This window comes from Ammospiza caudacuta, chromosome 10, assembly GCF_027887145.1.
Source record: "Ammospiza caudacuta isolate bAmmCau1 chromosome 10, bAmmCau1.pri, whole genome shotgun sequence".
NCBI classification, from domain to species: domain Eukaryota; kingdom Metazoa; phylum Chordata; class Aves; order Passeriformes; family Passerellidae; genus Ammospiza; species Ammospiza caudacuta.
In genome coordinates, this window is record NC_080602.1 from 28,469,780 (window position 1) to 28,491,540 (window position 21,761).

The following is a 21,761-nucleotide window of genomic DNA, read 5'->3' on the forward strand; positions in this document are numbered from 1 at the left end:
CTATGTAACCTTACCACAAAGTTTTATATCTTGCCAGTTTTCTGTTCTTCTGCTCCAAGTAGTTGTTGCAAAAAAAGAAAGCACTGTTCCTTTTCTGAAAAGTTTTCTTCTATAACAAGCCCTTTACTGCCCTTGAATGTGAGTCAGAGGAGCCAAACAGCTGCAGCTGCTCTGAGGGGTTGGTGGGATTTGCCCCCTCCCTTTTCCTGGGTGGCGTGGGAACGAGAGGCGGGCACAATCAGGGGTATGTTAACCCCAGCCGTGGCTGAGGGGCTTCATTCCCTCTCTGGGATGTGCTGGGTTAAGAGCTCTCCTCATTTCAGTGAAGAGGCTTTTTCAGCCCGTCTCAGCATCTTTTCAGCAGGTGTTTCTGGGCATCTAAAGCACAGAGGCTTGGAAGATTCTGTGAAGAAAACAGCATGGAATACAGGGAGTATTTAGGTTTGTGATTTTGGGTTTTGTGTTTAGGAGTGGTAAGGTGCTTTTGTAATTTTTAGTTTTGCTCTGGTTGTTTTTTTGGTTGGATTTCTTTTGGTGGAATTTTTGGTTTTTTTGGTTTTCATTTTGGGGTTTTTAGTTGGTTTTTGTGGGGGTTTTGGATTTTTTGATGTTTTCTGTGGTTTTTTTGTTTCTGTGGGGAGTTAGGTGTTTTAGGATTTATTGTTTTTGTGGGGTTTTGTTTGTTTCTTTTTTTTTTTTTCCTTTGTTTGTTTTTGGGATTGGTTTTGGTTTTGGTTTTTTTTTGGTTTTTTTTTTTTAATTGATGAGTGCAACTCCCTGAAATTCCAAGCTGTGTCAAGCACAACATTTTTTTCAGCAGATTGATCATGTCACAAGAGGGATCTGCCCAGTGTCCAAGATGATGTTTGAGATTGAGGCTTCAGGTGGGTTGAGGATTGTGATTGGGAGAGGGAGGGTGAGCAGTTAGGAGTTCTTGGGAGGGGGTTTGCAGGCAGCAGGGTGAGAAAGGGTCTTTATTTCTTTATTTGTTTATTTGAGGCCTCCCCCACACAAGGCTTCTCAGAAGCCTAGCAGAGGCATTCCCATGTCTTAGAGCACACAAGGTCATCCACTGCACTCAGAGGAATGCCATTTAACTTTGCCTTTCTCTAACCCAGGTGCCACTCCTAATAAAGGCCACAGCCTTGGAATCAGGATGAAGCTGGAGCGTGAAGGAGCCAGGCACACTCAGGAGAGGGCAAGTAGCTGCCTTGGTGGGATTTGGCCCACATAACTCTGGACTCATACTTTGGTTTTGGTTTTCTTTATTGTAGCTGACCGAGAGGCTAACAGGCCATCACGAGGCCCTCCAAGGCAGACTCATTTCAGGTGCAATGTGGATCCACATCACCAATCAACCAAAAGATAAGTCGGGGGCCTTGGCCTGGAGATGAGAGAATAGTGGGTTGGGAGTTCTTGGGGCAGATTTGAAAATTGGCAGCAGGAAAAGCAATCTTCTCCAAGGGCCTCTTAGGACAGCTAAAGGGAGAGGCTCTACTTTTGATGGCAGCTTTCAGGCGGGCAGTGCAGAACAGCTCTGGTCTGTGTCGTGTTGTCTGGTGTGCCGTGCTCCCTGGTGTGTCTTTGCGGGTCCCTTTTGCCTTCTCCCCTCGAGACCCTCACCACAAGCATGATGTGTCGTGTTTAATGTCCCCCCTGTTTGTCACGTTCTGTGTCACGGGTGTCTTCCGGCATTTGTGCCGGAGCTGTTCTGCCCTGCTGCATGGCGTGCTGCAGTAGGAGAAACCGTGGGGCGTTGGAATTGGTAATGTTGGCTGTACTTGGGCTCTAGATGCTATTCCTAGATTGACATAAGGTGTTTGCAGCTTTTGAGTTAACCTGGTGGTGTTTGACATATGTTCTAACTTTCTTTCAGGTGCAGGTGCATTCCATGTGTGGCAGAGGGTCAGGGTTAGGAGGTGGCAGGGCCTTCTTAGGAGCGCGGTGAGTAGCTGAGTGGTGGGGTTTTGGCCGATGCGGTGCCAAGATCAGGGACTGATGTTTGGTTCTCTTTAATACAGCTGTCTGAGAGACCCCAGCCCCGGTGCCAGCAGGACCTTCCCAGCTGACGAGGTGGCTTTTCTTTGCACCTGACAGGGACCAGCATCCCCAGATGTCTGAGAGATAAGTAGAAGGCTGTGACCCACAGAGGGGATGAAAGCAGGGTGCTGGTTTGGGAATTCCTGGGAGGGGGTTTTGAGTCCAATTTTGGGGGGGTGCTGTGGTGTGTTCATGAAGTGGCCCCTTAGGCCCCATAAAAGCCAAGTCTCACTTTTGATTGCAGTGCTGAGGTGTGCAGCAGGGCAGAGCAGTCCCGGTGTGTCTCGTGTCACTTCTCTATTGTGCATTATGTGTTGTTTGTGTATGCCATATCTTCCACTTTGAGGGTCCTGTCAGAAACCCTGGCATCATTGGTAGCATCTGTGATCTCTGCACTCCTTGGCCTGGTGCCCAGGCCACAGAACTTTTGACTCGGGAGCTCAGACAGGCATCAGACTCTCTTCTCTCTTTGGAAGCATCCAGTCAGACGTCTTTTCAGGTCTTGTTCTGAGCTGTATGGACAGCTATGCCCCAGCTGGATCCATTATGGTGGTTTAGGACTTGTAATATTACGAGGTTAGGTAGAGGATTTTGACTGTAGGATTCCTAGGCATCCGTCTTTGCTGTTCTTGGAATAAATCATTCAGTTAGCATCTCCGTCCCCCAGGGTTCTCTGAGACTCATCAGCTCACCATCGGTCTCAGCTCGGTCATCTCCTTTTGCATTCTCTCAGTCCTTGCAGCTGTTTTCCTTGCCAAGAGATTTCTGTTCCTGTTGTCTGTCCTGTCCTGTGTCACGGCTCTCAGCACACATTTGTGCCGGAGCTGCTCTGCCCTGCTGCACAGCCTGGTGCAATAGGAGAAGTCTTGGAGACTTGGAATTTGTAATGTGGGGTGTAGTTGGACTCTAGATGGGATTTGTAGATGGGCACATCATCTCTGGAGCTCATCAGTTATCCTGCATCAGTTTGACTCTTGTCCTAACTTTTTTTTCAGATTCAGATGGATTAAATCTGTGCCAGAGGGCCCCATGCCAGGTGTGGGGATTCTCCCAAGTAGGTGAGGCCCCATTTGCCTCTGCAGCAGACTCTGTTACACCTCTCAACTGACTCTGTTACACTGCTGTTCTTTGTCTTTCTTTTAGGAAGTAAATCTGGATGCCAGCAGTCAACGTGAGCAGCGGAGAGAAGTGGTTGTTATTGCTCAGCTCTCAAGCACAACAATTTTTCAGCAGATTCTTCGTGTCACAAGAGGGATCCGCCGAGTGTCAAGGATGATGTTTGAGATTGAGGCTTCAGGTGAGTTGAGGATGGTGACTGGGAGAGGGAAGGTGATCAGGTATCCAGTGTAGGAGTTCTTGGGAGGGGGTTTGCAGGCAGCAGGGTGAGAATGGGTGTTTATTTGAGGGCCCCCCCACACAAGGCTGTTCAGAAGCCTAGCCAGAGGCATTCCCATGTCTTAGAGCACACAAGGTCATCCACTGCACTCAGAGGAATGCCATTTAACTTTGCCTTTCTCTAACCCAGGTGCCACTCCTAATAAAGGCCACAGCCTTGGAATCAGGATGAAGCTGGAGCCTGAAGGAGCCAGGCACACTCAGGAGAGGGCAAGTAGCTGCCTTGGTGGGATTTGGCCCACATAACTCTGGACTCATACTTTGGTTTTGGTTTTCTTTATTGCAGCTGACCGAGAGGCTCACAGGCCATCACAGAGCCCTCCAAGGCAGACTCATTTCAGGTGCAGCGTGGATTCCCCTCACCGATCATCCAAAAGATAACTCGGGGGCTGCGGTCTGGAGATGGCGGAGTAGCAGGTTGGGAGTTCTTGGGACAGATTCAAAAATGAGCAGAGAGGAAAGCAATCTTCTCCAAGGGCCTCTTAGGACAGCTAAAGGGAGAGGCTCTACTTCTGATGGCAGCTTTCAGGCGGGCAGTGCAGAACAGCTCTGGTCTGTGTCGTGTTGTCCGGTGTGCCGTGCTCCCTGGTGTGTCTTTGGGGTCCCTTTTGCCTTCTCCCCTCGAGACCCTCACCACAAGCATGATGTGTCGTGTTTCATGTCCCCCCTGTTTGTCACTTTCTGTGTCACGGGTGTGTGCACGCATTTTTTGCCGGAGCTGTTCTGCCCTGCCGCATGGCCTGCTGCAATAGGACAAGCCTTGGGGAGTTGAAATTTGTAATGTGGGCTGTACTTGGGCTCTAGATGTTGTTCCTAGATTGACATATGGTGTTTGCAGCTTGTGAGTTATCCTGGTGCTGTTTGACATATGTTCTAACTTTCTTTCAGGTGCAGATGCATTCCATGTGTGGCAGAGGGTCAGGGTTAGGAGGTGCCGGGCCTTCTTAGGAGCACTGTGAGTAGCAGAGTGGTGGGGTTTTGGCCGATGCGGTGCCAAGATCAGGGACTGATGTTTGGTTCTCTTTAATACAGCTGTCTGAGAGACCCCAGCCCCGGTGCCAGCAGGACCTTCCCATCTGACGATGTGGCCTTTCTTTGCACCTGACAGGGACCAGCATCTCCAGATGTCTGAGAGATAAGTAGAGGGCTGTGCCCCACAGTGGGGATCAAGGCATGGTGCTGGTTTGGGAATTCCTGGGAGGGGTTTTTGAGTCCAGTTTGGAGCGGAGGTGTTCATTAAACGGCTCGTTAGGCCCCATGAAAGCCAAGTCTCACTTTTGATCACAGTGCTGAGGTGTGCAGGGCAGAGCAGTCCCGGTGTGCATCGTGTCACTTGTCTGTTGTGCATTGTATGTTGTTTGTGTATCTCCTGTCTTTTAGCTTAGGCCTTTGAGGGCCCTATCAGTACCCCTGGCATCATTGTTAGCATCTGTGATCTCTGCATTCCCTGGTTTGGCACCCGGGCCACAGAGCTTTTGACTCGGGAGCTCAGACAGGCATCAGACTCTCTTCTCTCTTTGGAAGCATCCAGTCAGACGTCTTTTCAGGTCTTGTTCTGAGCTGTATGGACAGCTGTGCCCCAGCTGGATCCATTATGGTGGTTTAGGACTTGTAATATTACGAGGTTAGGTAGAGGATTTTGACTGTAGGATTCCGAGGCATCCGTCTTTGCTGTTCTTGGAATAAATCATTCAGTTAGCATCTTCTTCCTCCAGGGTTCTCTGAGACTCATCAGCTCACCATCGGTCTCAGCTCGGTCATCTCCTTTTGCATTCTCTCAGTCTTTGCAGCCATTTTCCTTGCCACGAGATTTCTGTCTGTGTCTTGTGCCCATTGTTTGTCACGTCCTGTCCTGTGTCACGAGTGTCTGCACACATTTGGGACGGGGCTGCTCTGCCGTGCTGCACAGCCTGGTGCGATAGGAGAAGTCTTGGAGACTTGGAATGTGTAATGTGGGGTGTAGTTGGACACTAGATGCGATCTGTGGATGGGCACAGGGTATCTGGAGCTCATCAGTTATCCTACAACAGTGTGACTCTTGTCCTAACTTTTTTTTCAGATTCAGATGGATTAAACGTGTGCCAGAGGGCCCCATCCCGGGTGAGGGGATTGCCCCGAGCAGGTGAGGCCCCATTTGTCTCTGCAGCAGAAGTGTGTATGGTGAGTGTGTTACAGCTCTGTTCTTTGTCTTTCTTTCCAGGATGTCAATCTGGATGCCAGCAGTCGAGGTGAGCAGTGGAGAGAATTGGCTGTTATTGCTCAGCTCTCAAGCACAACAATTTTTCAGCAGATTCATCGTGTCATAAGAGGGATCTGCCCAGTGTCAAGGATGATGTTTGAGATTGAGGCTTCAGGTGAGTTGAGGATGGTGACTGGGAGAGGGAGGGTGATCAGGTATCCAGTTTAGGAGTTCTTGGGAGGGGGTTTGCAGGCATCAGGGTGAGAATGGGTGTTTATTTGAGGGCACCCCACACAAGGCTGTTGAGAAGCCTAGCAGAGGCATTGCCATGTCTCAGAGCACACAAGGTCATCCACTGCACTCACAGCAATGCCATTTAACTTTGCCTTTCTCTAACCCAGGTGCCACTCCTAATAAAGGCCACAGTCTTGGAATCAGGATGAAGCTGGAGCCTGAAGGAGCCAGGCACACTCAGGAGTGGGCAAGTAGCTGACTTGCTGGGATTTGGCCCACATAACTCTGGACTCACACTTTGGTTTTGGTTTTATTTATTGCAGCTGACCGAGAGGCTCACAGGCCATCACAGAGCCCTCCAAGGCAGACTCATTTCAGGTGCAGCGTGGATTCCCCTCACCGATCATCTAAAAGATAAGTCGGGGGCCGCGGTCTGGAGATGGGACAATGGGAGAGTATCAGGTTGGCAGTTCTTTGGCCAGATTTAAAAATTGGCAGTGGGGAAATCAATCTTCTCCAAGGGCCTCTTAGGACAGCTAAAGGGAGAGGCTCTACTTTTGATGGCAGCTTTCAGGCGGGCAGTGCAGAACAGCTCTGGTCTGTGTCGTGTTGTCCGGTGTGCCGTGCTCCCTGGTGTGTCTTTGGGGTCCCTTTTGCCTTCTCCCCTCGAGACCCTCACCACAAGCATGATGTGTCGTGTTTAATGTCCCCCCTGTTTGTCACTTTCTGTGTCACGGGTGTGTGCACAAATTTTTTGCCGGAGCTGTTCTTCCCTGCCGCATGGCCTGCTGCAATAGGACGAACCATAGGGAGGGGGAATTTGTAATGTGGGCTGTACTTGGGCTCTAGATGTTGTTCCTAGATTGACATAAGGTGTTTGCAGCTTGTGAGTTACCCTGGTGGTGTTTGACATATGTTCTAACTTTCTTTCAGGTGCAGATGCATTACATGTGTGGCAGGGTGTCAGGGTTAGGAGGTGCCGGGCCTTCTTAGGAGCGCGGTGAGTAGCAGAGTGGTGGGGTTTTGGCCAATGCGGTGCCAAGATCAGGCACTGATGTTTGGTTTTCTTGAATATAAGCTGTCTCAGAGACACCAGCCTGGTGCCAGCAGGACCTTCCCATTTGACAAGGTGGCCTTTCTTTGCACCCGAGACCCGCATCCCCAGATGTCTGAGAGATAAGTAGAGGGCTGTGCCCCACAGTGGGGATGAAGGCATGGTGCTGTTTCGGGAAATACTGGGTGGGGTTTTTGATTCAGCTTTGGAGGTGGGGGATGTTCATGAGGTGGCCCCTTAGGCCTCATAAAAGCAAAGTCTCACTTTTGATCGCAGTGTGGAGGTGTGCAGGGCAGAGCAGTCCCGGTGTGTCTGGTGTCACTTGTCTGTTGTGCATTATGTGTTTCTTGTGTATCCCATGTCTTTTACCTTTGGAGGGCCCTGTCAGTACCCCTGGCATCATTGTTAGCATCTCTGATCTCTGCATTCCCTGGCCTGGCACCCAGGCCATATATGAGTTTCTGATACCTGTCTGAGCTCCCCAGTCAAAAGTTCTCTCTTTGGAAGCATCCAGTCAGATTTCTTGTCAGGTCTAGTTCTGAGCTGTATGGACAGCTCTGCCCCACCAGGATCCATTGTGGTGGATTAGGACTTGTAATAATATGAGGTTAGGTACAGCATTCTGACAGTAGGATTCCTAGGCATCCATCTTTGCTGTTCTTGGAATTAATCATTCAGTTATCATCTTCGTCCCCCAGGGTTTTCTGAGCCTCATCAGCTCACCATCGGTCTCAGCTCACTCATCTCCTTTTGCATTCTCTCAGTCCTTGCAGCCATTTTCCTTGCCAAGAGATTTCTTTTCCTGTTGTGTCCCCGTTGTCTGTCCTGTCTGTTCTGTGTCACGGGTGTCAGCACACATTTGGGATGGGGCTGCTCTGCCCTGCCGCATAGCCAGCTGCAATAGGAGAAGTCTTGGAGACTTGGAATTTGTAACGTGGGGTGTAGTTGGACTCTAGATGGTATTTGTAGATGGACACAGGATATCTGGAGCTCTTCAGTTATCATGCAGGTTTGACTCTTGTCCTAACTTTTTTATTCAGATTGAGATGGATTAAATCTATGCCAGAGGGCCCCATCATGGGTGAGGGGATTGTCCCGAGCAGGTGAGGCCCCATTTGTCTCTGCAGCAGAAGTGTGTATGGTGACTGTGTTACAGCTCTGTTCTTTGTCTTTGTTTTTAGGAAATAAATCTGGATACCAGCAGCCAAGGTGAGCAGTGGAGAGAAGTGGTTGTTATTGCTCGGCTCTCAAGCACAACAATTTTTCAGCAGATTCATCGTGTCACAAGAGGGATCTGCCCAGTGTCCAAGATGATGTTTGAGATTGAGGCTTCAGGTGAGTTGAGGATGGTGACTGGGAGAGGGAGGGTGATCAGGTATCCAGTTAGGAGTTCTTGGGAGAGGGTTTGCAGGCAGCAGGGTGAGAAAGGATGTTTATTTGAGGGCCCCCCCACACAAGGCTGTTCAGAAGCCTAGCCAGAGGCATTCCCATGTCTTAGAGCACACAAGGTCATCCACTGCACTCACAGGAATGCCATTTAACTTTGCCTTTCTCTTACCCAGGTGCCACCCCTAATGAAGGCCAAAGCCTTGGAATCAGGATGAAGCTGGAGCCTGAGGGAGCCAGGCACACTCAGTAGAGGGCAAGTAGCTGCCTTGCAGGGATTTGGCCCACATAACTCTGGACTCACACTTTGGTTTTGGTTGTCTTTATTGTAGCTGACCAAGAGGCTCACAGGCCATCACAGAGCCCTCCAAGGCAGACTCATTTCAGGTGGAACGTGGATCCATATCACCCATCATCTAACAGATAAGTCGGGGGCCACGGCCTGGAGATGAGAGAATAGTGGGTTGGGAGTTCTTGGGACAGATTTAGAAATTAGCCAAGGGAAAAGCATTCTTCTCCAAGGGCCTCTTAGGACAGCTAAAGGGAGAGGCTCTACTTTTGATGGCAGCTTTCAGGCGGGCAGTGCAGAACAGCTCCGGTCTGTGTCGTGTTGTCTGGTGTGCAGTGTTACCTAGTGCGTCTTTGGGGTCCCTTTTGCCCTCTTCCCTCGAGGCCCTCACCACAAGCATGATGTGTCGTGTTTAATGTCCCCCCTGTTTGTCACGTTCTGTGTCACGGGTGTCTTCCGGTATTTGTGCCGGAGCTGTTCTGCCCTGCCGCATGGCCAGCTGCAGTAGGACAAACCATGGAGAGTTGGAATTTGTAATGTGGGCTGTAGTTGGGCTCTAGATGCTGTTCCTAGATTGACATAAGGTGTTTGCAGCTTGTGAGTTATCCTGGTGGTGTTTGAAATATGTTCTAACTTTCTTTCAGGTGCAGATGCATTCCACATGTGTGGCAGAGGGTCAGGGTTAGGAGGTGCCGGGCCTTCTTAGGAGCGCGGTGAGTAGCAGAGTGGTGGGGTTTTGGCCAATGCGGTGCCAAGATCAGGCACTGATGTTTGGTTCTCTTTACTCTAGCTGTCTGAGAGACACCAGCCCGGTGCCAGCAGGACCTTCCCAGCTGACGAGGGGCCTTTCTTTGCACCTGACAGGGACCAGCATCCCCAGATGTCTGAGAGATAAGTAGAGGGCTGTGACCCACAGTGGGGATGAAGGCATGGTGCTGGTTTGGGAATTACTGGGAGGGGTTTTTGAGTCCAATTTGGAGGTGGGGTGTGTTCATGAAGTGGCCCCTTAGGCCCCATAATAGCCACGTCTCACTTTTGATCCCAGTGCTGAGGAGCACAGGGCAGAGCAGTCCCGGTGTGTCTGGTGTCACTTGTCTGTTGTGCATTATGTGTTGTTTGTGTATCCCATGTGATTTACCTTAGGGGTGCCTGTCAGAAACCTTGGCATCGTTGTTAGCATCTGTGATCTCTGCATTCTTTGGCCTGGCACCCAGGCCATAGATGCGATTCTGATACCTGTCTGAGCTCCCCAGTCAGAAGTTCTCTCTTTGGAAGCATCCAGTCAGGTGTCTTGTCAGGTCTTGTTCTGAGCTGTAGGGACAGCTATGCCCCACCTGGATCCATTATGGTGGATTAGGACTTGTAAGAATGTGAGGGCAGGCAGAGGATTCTGGACATAGGATTCCTAGGCATCGATCTTTGCTGTTCTTGGAATAAATCCTTCAGTTAGCATCATCTTCTTCCAGGGTTCTCTGAGCCTCATCAGCTGAGTGTCAGTTTGAACTTGGTCATCTCCCTTTGCATTCTCTCAGTCCTTGCAGCCGTTTTCCTTGCCAAGAGATTTCTGTTCCTGTTGTGTCCCCGTTGTCTGTCCTGTCCTGTCCTGTCTGTCCTGTGTCACGGGTGTCAGCATACATTTGTGCCGGAGCTGCTCTGCCCTGCCGCATAGCCAGCTGCAATAGTAGAAGTCCTGGGGCCTTGGAATGTGTAAAGTGGGGTGTAGTTGGACTCTAGGTGGGATTTGTGGATGGACACATCATATCCGGAGCTCATCAGTTATCCGGCAACAGTTTGACTCTTGTCCTATTTTTTTTATTCAGATTGAGATGGATTAAATCTGTGCCAGAGGGCCCCATCCCGGGTGAGGGGATTGCCCCGAGAAGGTGAGGCCCCATTTGTCTCTACAGCAGAAGTGTGTATGGTGACTGTGTTACAGCTCTGTTCTTTGTCTTTGTTTTTAGGAAATAAATCTGGATACCAGCAGCCAAGGTGAGCAGTGGAGAGAAGTGGTTGTTATTGCTCGGCTCTCAAGCACAACAATTTTTCAGCAGATTCATCGTGTCACAAGAGGGATCTGCCCAGTGTCCAGGATGATGTTTGAGATTGAGGCTTCAGGTGAGTTGAGGATGGTGACTGGGAGAGGGAGGGTGATCAGGTATCCAGTTAGGAGTTCTTGGGAGGGGGTTTGCAGGCAGCAGGGTGAGAAAGGGTATTTATTTGTTTATTTGAGGGCCCCCTCCCCACAAGGTTGTTCAGAAGCCTAGCAGAGGCATTTCCATGTCTTAGAGCACACAAGGTCATCCACTGCACTCAGAGGAATGCCATTTAACTTTGCCTTTCTCTAACCCAGGTGCCAGTCCTAATGAAGGCCACAGCCTTGGAATCAGGATGAAGCTGGAGCCTGAGGGAGGCAGGCACACTCAGGAAAGGGCTAGTAGCTGTGTTGCTGGGATTTGGCCCACATAACTCTGGACTCACACTTTGGTTTTGGTATTCTTTATTGCATCTGACCGAGTGGCTCACAGGCCATCACAGAGCCCTCCAAGGCAGACTCATTTCAGGTGCAACGTGGATTCCCCTCACCGATCATCTAAAAGATAAGTTGGGGGCCACGGCCTGGAGATGTGGGAGTAGCAGATTGGTAGTTCTTGGGACAGATTTAAAAATGAGCAAAGGGAAAAGCATTCTTCTCCAAGGGCCTCTTAGGACAGCTAAAGGGAAAGGCTCTACTTTTGATGGCAGCTTTCAGGTGGGCAGTGCAGAACAGCTCCGGTCTGTGTCGTGTGGTCTGGTGTGGCGTGTTACCTAGTGTGTCTTTGGGGTCCGTTTTGTCTTCTCCCCTCAAACCCCTCACCACAAGCATGCTGTGTCGTGTTTCATGTCCCCCTGTTTGTCACGTTCTGTGTCGCGGGTGTCTTCCGGTATTTGTGCCGGAGCTGTTCTGTGCTGCCGCCTGGCCTGCTGCTGTAGGACAAACCATGGGGAGTTGGAATTTGTAATGTGGGCTGTAGTTGGGCTCTAGATGCTGTTCCTAGATTGACATAAGGTGTTTCCAGGTTTTGAGTTATCCTGGTGGTGTTTGACATGTGTTCTAACTTTCTTTCAGGTGCAGATGCATTCCACGTGTGGCAGAGGGTCAGAGTTAGGAGGTGCCGGGCCTTCTTAGGAGCGCGGTGAGTAGCAGAGTGGTGGGGTTTTGGCCGATGCGGTGCCAAGATCAGGCACTGATGTTTGGTTCTCGTTAATCTAGTTGTCTGAGAGACACCAGCGCGGTGCCAGCAGGACCTTCCCAGCTGACGAGGTGGCCTTTGTTTGCACCTGACAGGGACCAGCATCCCCAGATGTCTGAGAGATAAGTAGAGGGCTGTGACCCACAGTGGGGATGAAGGCATGGTGCTGCTTTGGGAATTCCTGGGAGGGGTTTTTGAGTCCAATTTGGAGGTGGGGTGTGTTCATGAAGTGGCCCCTTAGGCCCCATAATAGCCACGTCTCACTTTTGATCCCAGTGCTGAGGAGCACAGGGCAGAGCAGTCCTGGTGTGTATCGTGTCACTTGTCTATTGTGCATTATGTGTTGTTTGTGTATCCCATGTCTTTTACCTTAGGGGTGCCTGTCAGAAACCTTGGCATCGTTGTTAGCATCTGTGATCTCTGCATTCCTTGGCCTGGCACCCAGGCCACAGAACTTTTGACTGGGGAGCTCCGACAGGCATCAGACTCTCTTCTCTCTTTGGAAGCATCCCATGTGATGTCTTTGCAGGTCTTGTTCTAGGCTGTATGGACAGCTATGCCCCACCTGGATCCATTATGGTGGATTAGGACTTGGCGTAATATGAGGTTAGGTAGAGGATTCTGACTGTAGGATTCCTAGGCATCCATCTTTGCTGTTCTTGGAATTAATCATTCAGTTATCATCTTCGTCCCCCAGGGTTTTCTGAGCCTCATCAGCTCACCATCGGTCTCAGCTCACTCATCTCCTTTTGCATTCTCTCAGTCCTTGCAGCCATTTTCCTTGCCTAGAGTTTTCTGTCTGTGTTGTGTCCCCATTGTCTGTCCTGTCCTGTGTCACAGGTGTCAGCACACATTTGGGATGGGACTGCTCTGCCCTGCCGCATAGCCTGGTGCAATAGGAGAGGGCCCGGGGATTTGGAATGTGCAATGTGGGGTGTAGTTGGACTCTAGATGGTATTTGTAGATGGACACAGGATATCTGGAGCTCTTCAGTTATCATTGAACCGTCTGACTGTTGTCCTAACTTTTTTTTCAGATGCACCTCCTCAGATGACTGCAGTAGTTCTGTACGTTCCTTCTTCTGAAAGGGAATAGGGCTCAAGAATTCATCTTCCAGAGAATTTTTGCAAGTCCTGGTTTGTATTGTATCTGCCTATGGTGGCTTATGTTGTATGTACCTATACATCTGTCTTTTTTTGGGTTTTGGGTAGAAAATTTATCAGTCTAGAGTGGGGACAAGTCCTAGCTGTCAGATAACCACTCGTTGACACTTCCTGTCGTCTCGCAGGTCCCCGAGGCTGCTGATTTCCCCAGGATCTGCCATTTTACCTCAAGGAGCAGCAGCCAGAGGATGTGTCACAGCACGTTCTTCAGCATCTCGAGTAAGGGCCGCAGTGAGCGTGTAAGTGGAAAGATTGTGTGAGCGTGTGTGAGAGCACGTGGCTGTGTCTGTCTGTGTCTGCTCGTCTCTGCGTGTGTGAGCGCATGCTGACTGGATTTAACCTTGTGTGTGTGACTTTTGCTTTCCAGGTTTTGCGACTCCTTGTTAAATTTAGAATAAAAAATCCCCAGCCAGGTTCTATTGCATGAACTGACATGATATGTACCGATTTTGGCTTAAAACCCAGAAAAGCAGACGAAGATGAGCAGGAAAAAAACAGAAAAAAACCCCATGATGGACAAGAAAAAAACCCAGAAAAAGCCCAGGATGGGCAAGAAAGAAACGAGAAAAAAACCCCAGAAAATAATCCCAGATGGGCAAGAAAAAAACCAGAAAAAAGTCTGAAGATGGGCAAGAAAAAACCCGGAAAAAACCCCCAAGATGGACAAGAAATAACCCAGAAAAAAATTCGAAGAAGGGCAAGAAAAGACCCAGAAAACATCCAGAAAAAAATCGCAACCCAAGTATAAATATAGAAATGTTTGTCAAGTATATGCAGATCTATGAAGAAATGTTAAATTATTTGAAATATAAAATAACATAAATATAAAATATATACAGTTGTATTATGGATCGTATTGATTTATGTTTATTTCCTATAATACACTACAATATTTATATCAATTTTACATCTATCATATCTATCATTTGTTATATGTTATACCATATTGATATACTCTAGGTTTTTTTAAGTAGTTTAAAATAAAGGCGATTTTTTTTTTTTATTTGGCAAAAGCAGGTGTTTTAGTATAAAAATTATAAATACAAATAATATAAAGGTAGAAATCTAAGAATAGAAATAGATCATAAATAGCTGAAGGTTAATATAAAAATTAAAAATGTAAGAAAAAATAAGTTGTAGCAGTAGATATGGTACATAATTAGGAAAATAATTTGTCTCTATTATTTGAATAGGATACATGTTATACATAATGATTAATATAATACTTAAGTATAAACTATAAATATAAATGTGAATATAGTCATGAACGCTATAAATATAAAAATATTTCAGTGTAGTTTTAAAGAAGAGAGCTTTTTTGTATTTAGTTAGTTAGGATGGGATTTGTATTTTAAATAATGAAAGCATGATAGAAATGTAATTTTAGACATAGAAATATACAATCAATGTGGAAAGATATTTATAAAAGCACAAAATCTAAGTAAATATAAATAATAGAAATAGACAGAATATATTATATAAGTTACATGCTACATCAATGTCCACTATAGCTATGCATGTGAATATAAATACGAAAAATGGAAATAAAAAATTTATTTAAACATGGCTTTAAATTAAGGGGGCTTGTTTGGTTCTGGTGGGGTAAGAGGCAGGTTTTTGGCATTTATTTCAGAGCAGGTTTTGGTAGGGGTCGGCCCTGTTCTTTTTTGCCACCTTCCCTGCCCGCAGCCCCGAGGCGCGCTGCGCCCCCGGCTGGGGCGGGCGGCAGTGCTGCCGCCTTGTGGGCAGAGCGCGGTACTGCAGCTCTGTCGCTACCGGCAGCCGCGAGGCCGCCATCTTGGGAGTGGCGAGTCGCGGGTGTCACGGACTTTTCCTTGACCTTCTTAACATGGCAACGAGAAGGGCGGGGAAGTCGAGGGCCCGCGTCGGTCTAATCGGCTGCCTGCATGAAACACCGACGCCATGGCGGCCCCGATGGATTTTTATGTGGCATTTTAAGTGTATAAGACACGGCCTATGTGGTCAGCGGCGCCGTGGGCGGGCATATTTAGGCGGGTTGCTGAGAGGCATCTGGGTAAAACCCTATTTCTTCCGAGGGTCCTCCTCGGCCGCCATTTTGGGAAGGGCGCGTCGCAAATGTCGCGGACTTTCTTTGACCTTCTCAAGATGGCGGCGAAATGGGCGGGGAAATCGCATACCCCGATAAATCTCCTCCCCCTGTGGCCACAGAGCGGGATCGCACCCCCCCGAGCCAGCGCCCTGCCCCTCGCCGCTGAGTGCCGGGGGCGGGGCAAGGACGCGGCTGCCGAGCAAGGGAAGGGCGCTGGAGCCAGCGGCGGTCGGGCCAGGGTCTGTAAATGGCGGGGGCGGGTGAAGGACATTCGGTCATGCAAAGGGATGCGATGGCCGAGGAGAACGGCCGCGGCGGGGGCGGCCGGGCGGGGCCGGTTTCGGCGGGCGGCGGAGGTGCGGTCGCAGCGCTCCGCGGGCCGGGGCAGCGGGCGGGGGCGGGCGAGCGGCGGCGGAGCAGGGCGGCAGCCCCCGAGCCCGCGCTCGCCCCGCTCCAGGCGCTGGGAGCGACCGCGGGCCGGACAATCCCGGCGGGGCGGCCCCGGGGCGGCGGGCAGGCGGCGGAGCGGGGCCGTGGCGCTCCCCGCCCTCGCTGCCGCCAGCTTTGGAAGGTCGGGCCGGGCGCCCGCTCCGTCCCGCTGCCTCCCGGTCTCTGTAAACTCCTCTCTGGCTTCGTAGGTCCATGCTGGAGAGTGGGACAAAGGGCCCCGCTGGTTGCCGTGTCATCGGGGGGCAGAGAGTTCTGACCTTGGCCGCATGGGCTGCTGTGTGTTGGAACAATGGGGATGCGCTGTTATGTATTTAGTGACATTTATGTATTTTTATTTGTGTACATTTTATGCATTTAGTGACATTTAGAGATTTATTCCCCTGCTTCAGGTGAGCGTGCATCATTGCCGGCTTGGGATTGAGTGAAATGGCTGATGGAACCAGCTCTGGGGATGGAGGCAGGGAAATCCTCTCTTTACCCATTCTTCCGACAAACTCATCACGGCAGGACAGCGAGAAGACTGAAAATGTAAGAAGATGTGGAGGGAAACAGAGAATCTGGCAGGAGCTTCGAACGCACAAGTGCACGAATTTTGCTTTTTGCTTGGATTTAAACTCAGAAGTTGTGAGGAATTTGGGAGTGAGAAGGGATATTTGAGAAGGAGAAGAAGAAAAAGAAGTTGTTGTTACAGTCTTGGCAAAAGCTTCTGTTCTAGCTAATAAAATAAGTTAGTTTAAATAAAAACAAAGAAAAAAAAGTGGAGGTTTTTTTTCCTTCACTATTATATTCATTGGTGGTATATGGTGTGTTGTTTTATTTCTTGGTATTATTAACTCTGTGTAAGTTGTTTTTTGAGTGAAGCTGACTTTCTGGCTGGGTTGGTTTGTATTTGAGCTAGGATTAATTTCAAGAGGTTTCTTTCATAGACTTCTGATAGGTATTACTGGCGTTTTGGTTTTGTTTAATGTATGTATAAACATACAGCTTTAGTAGGGCCAGCTGGGCTGCTGGAGTTTTGGGTGTGAATTTATTAGATGGCTTTGGTTAAATGCAGTTTTTCATTTTTGAAATGTTTTTCAATGTAGTGGTTTTAAGGTGGTTTTTAAGAATTCACTGTATTGTTTTATGTTGTTTGTAGTTGGTGTATGATAAGGGATGTGGTGTGACTTCTTGAACGCTATGGTTTTAGTGTTTCTAAGTTCTGATTTCTTTCTGGTTCGTTAGGTGTTTTTAGTTTTATTGTTGGGGAGAGGGGCATTTATATGGTGGGTTTTTATAGGCAATATTTTTTTAAATTTAGTTAGTGATATTTTTTAGTATTTTAGTAGTTTAGATTTTTTTATTTTCATGCTTTTACTTAATTTGTAATTTTTTTTCAAATAACTTTTCCAGATTATCGGTTATTATTTGTGCATAAACGTAGAGCTTTTTTTTGTTAGTACTGTTTTGGGTCAGTTGTACAGTTTTGAGTTTAGTGAGTTAGTTTGATTTAATTTTTAATGGGTGTTTGTTTTTATTAATAGTTGTGTCATTTTCAAGGTGTATTTGAGTTTTTTGGGTGTTTGAGATATTGGTTTAGGAGGAAGTTTATGATGAGAATGTGTGGAGGGGCTTTGGGCTGCTTATAGTGGGATTTAAAATTTATTTACAGTTAGGTTTATTTGAGTTTTTATTAGGGTTCAGTGTTGTGGGATGTTTGTTCCATTAGTAATAGAAATAGGTTTTGTTTTGATGTGCTGCAATGGGATGAGCGTGGGCTGCGTACAGGTGCTGACAAAGGTACGGTATTGTTGTGGTTCTGATGTGTCGGGTTAATGAACTTATATGGTCTAACATATACAAGAAAATAGAAATAAATATAAATTTAAAAATAAATATGAAATTAGAGTGGTAGACATAGATAACAGATACATACATAAAAGTATAATATATGGTATATAATTGTAACATATATAGAGTGGAGTGTAATTTATATATAATAAGAAAGATATATAAACATAGAATGTAAATATAAAAAGGTTAAAATAAATTGGAGATTTTTTTCGTTTATTTTTTAGGTTGTAGGCTGGTTTTTTTAATAAATAATATAAATAGAAACAATATAAAAGTAGAAATCCAGATATACAAATATATAATTTATATACCAATATCTATAAATATTTAATATGAATAAATACAAGTAAAATAAATACATAATATAAAAAGAATACATCTATTATTATAATAAAAGGTATTCTCTCTAATATATATCTATAAATATAATAAATAAAAATTTTAAAGGTAGATGTGAATAGAATTTTAACTATTGTTTAAATCAAAGGGGTGTCCTCGGTTTTTATAGAGGCAGAAGTTTTATTTTAAATACCATAAGTCTTATAAAAATGTGAATCTTAAGGTAGAAATATATAATAATTATATAAAGAGAAATTGCTAAACTATTAATATAAATTTAAATATTAACATAAGTGAGTAAAATGCAGATTTGTAATATGGAATATAAATAACATACGGCACTATAAATTATAAATAGGAATATAAATATAAAAATATGTAAATATATTTCAAAGGAAAGGAATGTTTTTGGCTTTTATTTAAGTAGAGGCAGATGTTATTTAAAATGAAACCTAAGTGTTACAGAAGTAAAAGTCTTGACAGGGGAATATATAATCAATATATAAAAATATGTATAAAATAGATAAATAAGTGCTTGGAGTAGATGTAATGTAGAATAAAAATTTATTTATAAATTGACATTGATAAAGATAAATGTATAAGTAAGGAATATACATTTATATTTATAATGAATATTAATGTGAATGTAAATTTGAAAACATAAGGATATATATATTTAAATATTTTTTAGAAGAAAGGGTTGGGGTTTTTTTTGGTTCTTACTGGGTTAGAGGATGCCTCCCAGACCCAAGCTGCCACCTCAGCCGACTCAAGCAATCTGCAACAAGGAATCTGGGGGGCTGAGTTGTGCTCACCTGGGGAAAGGGTCAGCATTAGTTTTCAGGAGCATGTGGCCCGGAGTGGCTGTCTGTTTGCCTTCTGAAATTCTGCATTGTGCAGGATGCCTCCCGGACCCCAGCTGCCACCAGCATAAAGTCAGGCTGATTTGAGAGTCCCAAGTGGCTCCAGCAATCTGCCATCAGGAAGCTGTGCTGCTGAGTTATATTTACCTGTGGATAGGGTGGCATTGGTGCACAGGGCCCTTAGTGGCCCATAGTGGCCTGCTATGTCCTGAAATTCTGCATTGGTCTGGATGCCTCCCAGCCCCAAGCTGCCACCTGTGCCTAGTTGATCTTGTTTGAGAGTCCCAAGCGCCTTGAACAATATGCCACCAGGAACTTGGGCGGCTGAGTTTTGCTTACCTGGGAAAAGGGACAGCACTAGTGTTCAGGAGCCTGTGGCCCGGAGCGGCCGGCCGTCTGGCTGCTGAAGTTCCGCATTGCGCAGGATGCTTCCCAGACCAAAGCTGCCACCTCAGCCGAGTCGAGCTCGTTTGAGAGTCCCAAGTGCCTCCACCAATCTGCAACAAGCAACCTGGGGGGCTGAGTTTTGCTTATCTGGGGAAAGGGTCAGCATTAGCGTTCGGGAGCTTGGGGCCCGGAGCGGCCAGCTGTCTGCTGAAATGTAACATTGCGCAGGATGCCTCCCAGACTCAAGCTGCCACCACCGTAAAGTCAGGCTGGTTTGAGAGTCCCAAGTGGCTGTAGCACTCTGCCCGCAGGAGCCTGAGCTGGTGAGTTACACTTACCTGTCTAAAAGGCAGCATTGCTGTCCAGGGCCCAGGGGCCCTTAGTGACCGGCTGTCTGCTGAAATTCTGTATTGCACCGGATGCCTCCCGGACCCAAGGTGTCAACACTGTAAAGTCAGGCTGGTTTCAGAGTCTCAAGTGGCTCTAGCAATCTGCCATCAGGACACTGAGCTGGTGAGTTATAATTACCTGTGTAAAGGGCAGCATTGGTGTCCAGGGCCCTTAGTGGCCCGTAGTGGTCCGCTGTCTGCTGAAATTCTGCATCGTGCAGGATGCCTCCCAGCCCCAAGCTGCCATCTGTGCCTAGTTGATCTCGTTTGAGATTCCCAAGCACCTCAAGCAATCTGCTACCAGGAACTTGGGCTGCTGAGTTTTGCTTATCTGGGAAAAGGGTCAGCACTAGTGTTCAGGAGCCTGTGGCTCAGAGGGGCCGGCTGTCTGCCATCTGAAATTCTGCATTGCACAGGATGCCTCCCGGACCCCAGCTGCCACCACTGCAAAGTCAGGCAGGTTTGAGGGTCTCAAATGGCTCCAGCAATCTCCCATCAGGAGCCATGGCTGCTGAGTTTTCTTCTTCTGGGAAAGGGCTGGCATTGGTGTTCAGGAGGCCTCGCCTGGACTGGCTGGCTGCCTGGTGATATTTCTGCATTGCCAAATGTGCCTCCCAGACCCAAGCCGGCACCAGTTCCAACTCCAGCTGCTTTTGCCTCGCCACGTGTCTCCTGCTACCTGCCATCAGGAACCAGGGTGTCCAAGGTACGCTTTCTTGAGAAAAGGGCTGGCCTTCATGTTCAGGGGAAGGGGTCTCTTAGTGGACGGCTAGGTCCTGAAATTCCCCATTGCGCAGGATGCCTCCCACATCCAAGCTGCCACCTGTGCCGAGTTGAGCTGGTTTCAGACTCCCAAGCACCTCCAGCAATTTGAAATCAGGAACTGGGGTTGCTGAGTTTTCTTTACCTGGGAAAAGGGTCAGCACTAGCGTTCAGGGGCCTGTGGCCCGGAGCGGCCAGTTGTTTGCCTTCTGAAATTCTGCATTTCCCAATCTGCTTCCCAGACCCAGCTGGCACCTATCCCAACTCCAGCTGCTTTGGCCTCGGCACGTGTCTCCTGCTATCTCCCATCAGGAACCTGGGCTGCTGAGTCAGGCTTACCTTAGAAAAGGGCTGGTGTTCACGTTCAGGGCCCAGGGGCCCTTCGTGGCCATCAGCCTGCTAAAATTCTGCATTGCGCAGGATGCCTCGCTGACCCAAGCTGCCACCACCGTAAAGTCAGTCTGGTTTTAGGGTCCCAAATGGCTCCAGAACTTGCAGCAAGAACATGGGGGGCTGAGTGTTGCTTACCTGGTCCGCCCCCTCCTATGGGAACTTCTTTTAATGGACATAGACCAATTCCTTTATCCCATTCTTTTTTGATTTTTATCCTCTATAGCTTTCTTCCCGTACTTTTAGGAAGAAGCAGGAGAGGGCTTTCTTTTAACTGATCTTTTAGTGTTTCGATAAGGTGATTCCTTTAGAAAGTTCCCCTGAGCAGCCGGAGCTGTGGTTACCAAGGGAACGGAGCTCAGGGCGGGACGGGGGAACTGGGCACAGCTCAGGTTTCGGTCCTCCAGAGGCGGGATCTGCAGCCGGGATCGGCGGAGGGGCCGTTCCGGTGCAGACCGAGCTGGAGCGTGCGTGGCTCCCGCGTGGCTCACGGCGGCTGATCCGGCAGAGACAAAGCCGGGACTGACGCCGGCTGCAGCGGAGAGAGCCGAGCAGAGTGAGAACAGACGGGACCCCGCTCCGTGCGGTGACCACGGTGCGCACGGCAGGACGCCCCCCTCCCTCCCCCGGCACGGCCGGCGGAGCAGCCGCGGGGCAGGCGGCCAGACCGAGACAGCCCTAACCTCAGCCTAACCAGCCCCCCTAAAAACAGCCTTTTCCCCCAAGAGCAGCAGCACAACACAGCAACCCTAACAGCGAGACCAGACAGCAGCCTTCACACACCAGGTCAATGACAGAACCCTCAGAGACCAACAGCCCCACTGCAAAAAGGTAGGGGTGACGTCTGTGCACTAGACAGCAAGAGGTGGAGTTCGGAGACGGAGCACGTCTTTTTCAGTTTTTTTGTCTAGGACTTTTAAAAGTATTTAGAAGATTTTGGAAGGGACTTTTCAGGGTATTGTTGGGGCTTTTTCCAACCCATTCTATGATTCTTTAGCATATTTTCAAGATTATGGTCAGGGTCAGAGGAAACACCCTCTGAAAAGGCAGAGTTTTAGGACTGCAGTGGAATGCTTTAGAAAGGGGCCAGCGGTGGCACAGCGGGTCGGGTCCCACACTGCCAGTCCAAAGGTTGTAAGTTTTAGACCCAGCTAAGTTGTTGTGGTTAGGGTTAGACGCTCTCAGGTTTGGTCCGGGAGAACTTCTGCACAGAAAAACTCACCCCCTGAGTTTCCTGACGCCAGTTTGCACTAGGAGGTGCTTGGCACTGCCAGGGCAGCCCGAGTTCTCGGTGGGGGCATCTTTGC